The sequence below is a fragment of the Phascolarctos cinereus genome, unplaced genomic scaffold (assembly GCF_003287225.1).
Source record: "Phascolarctos cinereus isolate Bilbo 61053 unplaced genomic scaffold, phaCin_HiC Scaffold_9;HRSCAF=440, whole genome shotgun sequence".
In the NCBI taxonomy this organism is placed as follows: domain Eukaryota; kingdom Metazoa; phylum Chordata; class Mammalia; order Diprotodontia; family Phascolarctidae; genus Phascolarctos; species Phascolarctos cinereus.
In genome coordinates this window covers 71875453-71884446 of record NW_027556402.1, presented here as the reverse complement: position 1 = coordinate 71884446, position 8994 = coordinate 71875453, and the positions used below count along the sequence as shown (strand labels likewise).

General features: G+C 41.7%; 1 pseudogene; it reads right to left on the bottom strand.

Annotated features, from left to right (window-relative positions):
* Window positions 1-7790: 7790 nt before the first annotated feature.
* LOC110222605 (paralemmin-1 pseudogene) lies at window positions 7791-8749 on the bottom strand (annotated as a pseudogene).
* Window positions 8750-8994: the final 245 nt, after the last annotated feature.

Below are 8994 nucleotides of genomic sequence, written 5' to 3'. Positions count from 1 at the left end.
TGGAATTGTCTTAGATTCCTGCATTACTGTGAAGAATCAAGTCGCTTATCCCACAATGTGGCTGTTAATGTGTATAATGTTCTGATTCTGCTCATTTCACTCTACATTAGCTCAGGCAAGTCTTTCCAGGTTTTTATTTGAAGTTTGCTGGCTCATCATTTCTTATAGCACAATAGTAATCCATTATATTCATTTTTCACAACTTGTTCAGCCATTCTCCAATTGATAGGCATCCCTTCAATTTCCAATTCTTTGCCACCACAAAAAGCTGCTATATTTTTGAACATGTAGGTCCTTTTCCCATTTTTATGTCTATGTATTTTAGAAATGAGGCCTTTATCAGATACATTGACTATAAAAATTGTTTCCCAGCTTTCTGCTTCCTTTCTAATCTTGATCGCATTGTTTTTGTTTGTGCAAAAACTTTTTAATTTAACGTAATCAAAATTATCCATTTTTGCATTTCATGAAGTTCTCTCTCTTCCTTGTGCATGAAGTCTTCCCTTCTCCATAGATCTGACTGGTAAACTATTCCTCGAAGAAGAATAATTTTCTAAACAACCTTTTAAAAGTAATTGCAAATTAAAAAACCTTGTAACACTACCTTCTGGTATACAACAATAGAATATTTTCCCAGTGAAAGAGCACTAAGAAATAACAAACAAGCAAGGCAGAAGCTTTGTGTAGGGCAGATTTCCTGAAAAGAGTAATGAATGAGCTTACAGTTCAGTTTGTGACATCCTGAGCATGTGTTTTTCTCCCAAACATGCTTACTTGAGAAGTTCCTATGTGTTCCCACTCTTCTACATTGAGTGACCCAGGTTTCTGTGTAGACTGTGGTACATTTTTTATTTAATTTATAAGTATGTGTTATTATTATTCTTTTGCCTTAGTGATAGGTTATATCACATTTATCATCATCATCACCAAGAATGGATGATTACTTATGTAAGTGGCTAAATGTATGAATGAGAAACACACTGGTAGGGGCCCAAGAGGTAGTATGGTAAGTAGGGGAGATGTGTTTTCTTTCTAGAGGGTTATCCCGTAGAAGACTCGAAGAAGTTTGAGTGTTACTGAGTGGTTATGACCGCTCTCTGGTGAACAAGATCTGGCAAGCTGAGGTCAAGTTGGAGTGATTATATCAACTCAGAGAGTGACTGACACATTCTTTGTAAGAGATGACATGTGACATTGGTAACCCTCAAGAAAAATAAATTAAAAAAAAAAAAGAATGCTTCAATCGGTATAGACACCATCAGTTCTTACTCTGGGTATAGACAGCATTTTTCATCATATATCTTTCAGAATTGTCTTGGATCATTGTATTGCTGAGAATAGCTAAGTCAGTCACAGCTGATCATCTTAAGATATTGCTGTTATTTTGTACACAGTGTATTTCACTTTGCACCAGTTCATATAAGTTTTTCCAGGTTTTGCTGAAAGCGTCCTGCTCATCATTTCTAATAGCACAGTAGTATTCCATCATAATCACATACCACAATTTGTTCAGCCATTCCCCAATTGATGGGCATCCCCTCAATTTCCAATTCTTTGCCCCCAGAAATGAGCAGCTATAAATATTTTTGGACATATGGGTCCTTTTTTTTTTTAATCTCTTTTGGGATGCAGACCTAGTAGTGATATTGCTAGGTCAAAGGGTGTGCATGGCTTTATAGCCCTTTGGGCATAGTTCCAAATTGCTCTACAGAATGGTTGAATTGATTCATTACTTCACCAATAGCATACACATGTAGTATATATGTAAATGTCTCATTTTCCCATATTCCCTCCAACATCAGTTGTTTTCCTTTTCTGTCCTATTAATTAATCTAGTAAGTATGAGATAGTACCTCAGAATTGTTTCAATTTGGATTTCTCCAATCAGTTGTGAGTTAGAGAATTTTTTCATATGGCTATAGATAGCTTTCACTTCTTCATCTGAAAAATGTTCCTATCTTTTGATCATTTACTGATTGGAAAATGGCTCTTTTTTTTTTATAAATTTGACTCAGTTCTCTATCTCTTTGAGAAATGAGGCCTTTATCAGAGAAACTTGTTTCAAAATTTTTTTTCAGTTACTATTGCTAACTATATTTCTCTCCATCCTATTCTCCCCACTTTGACCATTCTATTCTCTCTCTTTTTACCTGTCCCTCCTCAAAAGTGTTTGCTTCTAACTGCCCCCTTCCCCACCTGCCCTCCCTTCTATCAGCCTCCCTTCTCTTATCCCCTTCCCCTCCTAATTTCCTGTAGGGTAAGATAGATTTTTATGCCCAATTAAGTGTATATGTTATTCCCTTTGAGTCAATTCTGATGAGAGTAAGGTTCACTCACTCCCCATCACCTCTGCCCCCTCTTTCTCCCCCTCCCCTCCACTGTAAATGTTTTTCCTAGCCTCTTTTATATGAGTTAATTTACCCCATTCTACTTCTCCCTTTCCCTTTCTCCCAGTACATTCCTCTCTCATCTCCTAGTTTTATCATTATTAGATATCATCCCTTCCTATTCAATTCACACTTGTACCCTCATTCTATACATACTCCTTCTAACTGCCCTAATAATGAGAAAGTTCTTACGAGTTACAAGTATCATCTTCCTATGTAGGAAGCTAAACCATTTAACTTTATTAAGTCCCTTATGATTTCCCTTTCCTGTATACCTTTTTATGCCTCTCTTGAATCTTACATGTGAAAGCCAAATTTTCTATTCAGCTCTGCTGTTTTCATCAAGAATGCTTCAAAATTCTCTGTTTCATTGAATATCCATTTTATCTCCTGAAGGATTTTACTCAGTTTTGTTGGGTAGGTGATTCTTGGTTGTAATCCTAGCTCTTTTGCCTTCCAGAATACTATGTTCCAAGCCCTCTGATCTTTAATGTAGAAGCTCCCAAATCTTGTATCATCCTGAATGTGGCTTCATGGTACTTGAGTTATTTATTTCCTTGACCTGAGAGCTGTGAAATTTGTCTATAATATTGCTAGGATTTTTCATTTTGGGATCTCTTTTAGGAGGTGACCAGCAGATTCATTCCATTTCTTTTTTACCCTCTGATTCTAGAATATCAGGGCAGTTTTCCTTGATGATTTCTTGAAAGATGATGTCTAAGTTATCTTTTTGACCACGGCTTTCAGGTACTCCAGTGATTTTTAAATTTTCTCTCCTGGATCTATTTTCAGGTCCGATGTTTTTCCAGTGAGATATTTTACATTGTCTTCTATTTTTTTTCATGCTTTTGATTTTGTTTTATTGTTTCTTGATTTCTCACAAAGTCATTAGCTTCCATTTGCTCAATTCTAGTTGTTAAGGAATTATCTTCTGTAAGCTTTTGTATCTCCTTTTCTATTTGGCCAATTCTGCTTTTTACAACAGTCTTCTCCTCATTAGCTTTTTGTGCCTCTTTTACCATTTGTCCAATTCTATTTTTTAAAGTGTTATTTTCTTCAATATTTTTTGTGTCTTCTTTACCAAGCTATTGACTTATTTTTCATGATCTTCTTGCATCACTCTCATTTCTCTTCCCAATTTTACTTCTACCTCTCTTCCTTGATTTTAAAGATCCTTTTTGAGCTCTTCTATGGCATGAGACCAATTCATATTTTTCTTGGAGGCTTTAGATGTAGAAGCTTTGATTTTATTATCTTCTTCATAATGTGTGTTTTGATCTTCCCTATCATCATGGGTAACTTTCTATGGTCAGAACTCTTTTTTTTCTGTTCTTTGTTCCTTTCACCAGACTATTTCTTGACTTTTTAACTATTTGTTAAAGTAGGGCATTGCTTCCAGAGTGGAGGACACACTGTTCCAAGCTTCAGGGGTCTTGTGCAGCTCTTTTCAGAGATATTTCTAAGAACCTATAAGTTTTCAGTTCTTCCAAGGGGTTTGATCTAAGGAGAGGTGTGTTTACTTACTCTTCTAACCTGTGCTCTGGTCTGTGAGGGATCATGAGCACTCTTCTCTGCCCTGGCACTGTGAGGAGGGTCCCTGCTCCACTGTGGCAGCAAGCCCTCATGTGATTGTGTTCCTCTTTGCCCTGGACTGCCACTTAGAATTATGACCTAGAGTAAGGACAAAGCAATAGAGTACTGCCTCAATGCTAGAAAAGACACCCCTGTAATCTCCTTCTGACCTGTTGTTTGACCCCCTTATAGTCTGTGGGCTGAGAGCTCTAGAAGCTGCTGCTGATGATGATTCAGTGGCTCCCAAGGCCTGCTCCTGGTTGTCTGGGGCTGGGTCTGCACTGGAGAGTCATAAGCTGGACTGTACTCCACTCTCCCTCAGGTACAACAGACCTTTTCAGCCAACTTTCTAAGTTGTCTTTGACTGGAAAATTATTTCACCCTGTCATTTTGTGGGTTCTGCTGCTCCAGGAATTGTTTTATTTAAAGGTGTCCTAAGGAATTTTGGTCACTGCCTTTTCTCTTCAATTTCAACTGCACCTCCTTGCCCCCTCCCCCCTGAATTTTTTTTCTCATATATTTAATGATGGACAACACACAATGGGTGAATGCAATTATTCCTACAATAAAAATGCTACCTAAACTGTTCTTTTTTTATGGGACTTGTTTTTTGTTTCACTTTTACTAGCCTCAAGAGTTTCATTAACATCCGTTTCAATATGTTCTTCAAGAAACTCATTATTGACATTGTAATCCTGATCAACATAATTTCGGTCAATTGGAGCACCTTAATCTGGCCTCTTCTTTACTGGTGTCTTTGAACTTCAGAAACCTACTCAGGACTAATTAAATTTTCTCAAAAGAACTGGAGGATTTGTAAATAGAGCTGGCTATTTGGCAGATGGACAGCAATGAGGAAGTTGTTACCTTTGCACTTACCAAGTCCCAGTTTAATTGCCTGATAATTCTGTCTACACATATAGAAAGCCCTATGTCCTCTATGAGGTACTGCTGCTTGGTTCATTTCTTCATGTAATTTAAAAAAAATAGATTGATTCTATTTTTACTGAGAGAACCAGGAGATACAAATAACTAAAAGTTATTAAAATGTCCTTTTTCCCCTTTCCTCTTATTTACTTATCTTCTCCTATTTGCTTATCTATTTCTAATTTAAACTTAACATTAATCCAACAAACACCTCCATATATGTCATAGAGCAGGAGATGCATGAAGAATAAATAGTACATAGAACTAAAAATTTCTATAATAGAAAGCTTGTTTTTCTTTTAAAGCATGAAATAAATTTTACTTGTTAACTTTCTTTTTTACATACATAATTTCATATATAATATTTTGCAGTGAAAATTATCATTAGCATTGAAATCCTTATGTTACCCCTATTCACACCAGTCATGACTGCCAAAACCAGTGTGGTTAAGGATGGCCTCTAACCTTCCATGACCTACCAGTCCAACAACTCTGGCAAAAAAAAAAAGGAGAAGCTGGCAGGACTTCATCTTAGTAGACTCATGCTAGCTCCTGCTGATCACCATTTATTTCCTTTCTAAATATTTCCAAACTCCCTAGAATACAATTTTCTTAGGCACTGATATCTAGCTTATTAGTACAGACTTTTAGAGTTCACAAAATTGGGAACCACTGGACCATGGGGTCATGGGTGTGAAAGAAGTGCTCTTCCTGGTAGTGGTAACTTGAGCAATCACAGGGGCAAGGAGGGAGTCTTTGTCCCCAAACTCCTAGGTCCACTAAAGGAATGACCACAGGCCAGCCAGGATTGGCCTTCATAGACCAAACCTTGGTCCAGAAGCAAGCCCAGTGAGAGCTGGCCTCAGTTCAGCAAAGAGATGAACATAGGCCGGGCCACTCCAGAGGGAGGAGCCCACAAAGAGCCCAGCTCCCACACCTCAGCCTGGGCCAGGGGCCCAGGACATTTAGAATGTAAGTAAGGGCCCAGCTCCAAGACTTTGGGTCTTTCTAGACCATCCTGGGCTACAGGAAAGAGTCCATCCTTTTGTTCCCCACTAAACCCAAACTGGCCAGCAAAGCAAATAGGAGGAGATGGCATAGGAGAGGGAAAGGGGAGTCTGCTTGCAGCTCCAAATCAAGTCCCCTCCTACCCCAGGCCTGGCCCAGCCAAAGAGAGATACATCAGATGTAGAAGGCCCAGGGATCAAGGTGGGAAGGAAGCATGATCAGCTAGGAATAAACATGCCAGGAGTGCCCACATCTACAGACAGCCTTAGGTCTACCTTGGTTGAGGTTGAGCATCTCTGGTGAGGAAGTCACTCAACCTTTCTGCAACTCTGTAGAGGAAAGGGTTTCAAGGTCTCCAAGGGCTGTTGCTGTGGTTCTGTATGGGTACCTGCTGCCCACAGGTAAGAAGAAGGCCCTGCCCCTTGCCACGCCATGTCCCAACTGCATCTGGCTGACCCTAATCTGGTCCCAGAGGACAAGGCAAGTTTAGTCCAGAGTGACCATATCAATAGCCTAGCCCAGGGAGGCTTAGGTCTTGTCCCCACTTTGAGTGGAACATGGAGGTCTAGACTCACTAGCAGATTCTAGACCTTTCCTCTGTACCTGAGAGGGCCTGAGAGTTCAGAGCAGCATCTCTAACAAGGCCTACATTCTAGAGCAAAAGTTTACCAAGCAAAACTCAAGACAGCAAGGACTCTGGGAGTTCTTCCACTGAGGCCCAGTTTTCACTGAACTTTGGTTCATCCATCCCCAGAGTGTGTCCTCTGCCACTCCCACATCAGACCTCATCCACACAGTCTCATAAATCCAGTTCTCCATCACAACCTCCCTTTCCTCAGCTGGTTCCAGGTTCACAAGGACCAGAAAGGAGGAAAGTTCTACTTTCCCACAGCCCTCTCTGAGTCACCATGAGCAAGCAGGATCAAATAAAACTAGCTCCTAGGGAGAGCTGGGGGACCTTAGGAGGAAATACCCACACTAAGAAGTTCTTAATCCATTCACAGGCACAGAGTCAGGGAGGTGCAGAATCCCAGAGGGGCTATACTCATCCCTGGGAGGCCAAGGGGCCAACACTCAGATCCAGCTAAATGCTTCAAGGACATCCCTTACCTTGGAAAGACAGGTGGGAGAACAGAGTCACGAACTCAACCCATCTATCCTCTTCAAAGGACAAGACCAAAGATCTAGAGCTGGAAGAAAACTTCAAGGCCATCTTATCCAACACCTTCAATTTACAGATGAGGAACCTGAGGCTGAGAGAAGTGACCTGTCCAAGGTCACATAGAGAATAAGTAGCAGAGCTGGGCTTTGAACCTGGGCCCTCTGCCTCTGAATCCAGTGCTCACTACATTGGACCACTCTTCAGGATAGAAAAGGAGACTTCATAGTCAACTCCTTCTACAGGCTCACATCCCCCACTCCCAAACCCCACCCTGAAGTGTGAGAAGCAGACACAGGCTGGAGGCATGGACAGATGACATTGCTGCTCCATCAGCAAGACATGTTTGTGAATCCTTTACAAACCTCACAATCCTCGTCCTTATTTAAGAACAGGAACGGGAAGGGAGGCAAGAATGTATCTATGCGTCTGTAAATGAGTGCAGTAGACTGCAGCTAGGTTGAGGACATGTGGCTTGAATTAATGTCTCTGTCTATCTGAATGTCTGTGTGTCCATATGAATGTACTTGTCTGTGTATCTGGAGTGCTTTCTGTGTGTGTGTTTGTGTGTGTGTGTGTGTGTGTGTGTGTGTGTGTGTGTGTGTGTGTGTGTGCGTGTGAGAGAGAGAGAGAGAGAGAGAGAGAGAATGCTCAGCCTTGGCAGTATGGCCAGCATGGGCCCAGCACAGAGTGGCTCAAAGGCAGTGTCAGGGCCAGGGGACAACGGACTGGGGGCCTCACATTACAGAGTAACAATGATGTCTCTCCATATTCAGATCTTTTTCTTTGCTGTCTCTGACATCTACTCAGCTTTGGAGGCCAAGCTTCCCCCCAACCTGATCCTCTTCCTTGCTGATTGGGGCAGTGGTGACCTGGGTGTTCCCAATGGGTGGGGCCAGGTTCTCCATTAACACCAGTCCAGCCTTGATGGTATCCTGTAAGTCCAGGACTTCCTTGATCTCATCCTCCACATTCTGGTAGCCCATGGAGATCATGGTGACTGGCTGCTCCTGGCTTTCCTCAGTGCCTGAGGCCTCTCCCGGCTGTGCCTATACTCCAGTGATCTCCCACTGGGTTTGGACCTGGCCATCTGGGGGGTCCCCTGCACCTCGGGGGCTGCCATCACTGTCACCTCACTCAGCATCACCTCATCCTCTTTGTGGATCAGCTCATCTACCTCTGAGGAACTCAACTGGTCGATGTCATTCTCTGTGGTGCCATCCACTGCATGAACCACTGCCTTTATCACCTCTATGTCTTCCACCACCTTCATGGAGCTACTGGTGATTTTCTTCTCTCTGGGTGAGGCCACTGGGGTCTTCTGGAAATTAAGGATCTTTCTCTTCGTTCCTCTCCTCCTTCATGGGGCTTGGGGCTAAGACCACCACATTCTCCCAGGTAGCTGGAACAGAGTCCCCTGTCTCCAGGATGTCTAACTCAGTCTCCAACCTCAGGATAGAATCCTCCAGCTGTTTGACCTTCTGCTTGTCCTCCTGCATTTGCTTCTTCATTACTTCTTCCTCCTGGGAATTGGTGGAGGGGACCCCCTCCAGTAGCCATCACTTCCCAAAGGCCTTAGACTTAAGGCATCTTCCAATTACGGCTGCTAATTTTCAATTTCAGTCTGCTTCTTTCTCTTTTCCGCAATGGCCTGAAGCCTTTCCTGTTGGACGGTGGTCTCTACAGAGACATCCATGGTTCCCAGAGCCGGGTCATCTGAGGCTGTAACCCTAACCCTAACCCTAACTTTCAAATCCAACCTATTTGTTCTTCCTTCCAGTGGCCTTGAACTCTCAACTGATCAGATAACATCTAAAGATGAATAGTGAATGAATGAATTTACTTAGATGAGAATTTGAATAATATGAGAAAAAATATATATATTAAATATCAAATGAATACCAAAGATTGACAGTAAATGTCAACAGAGTTCAGCAAAGA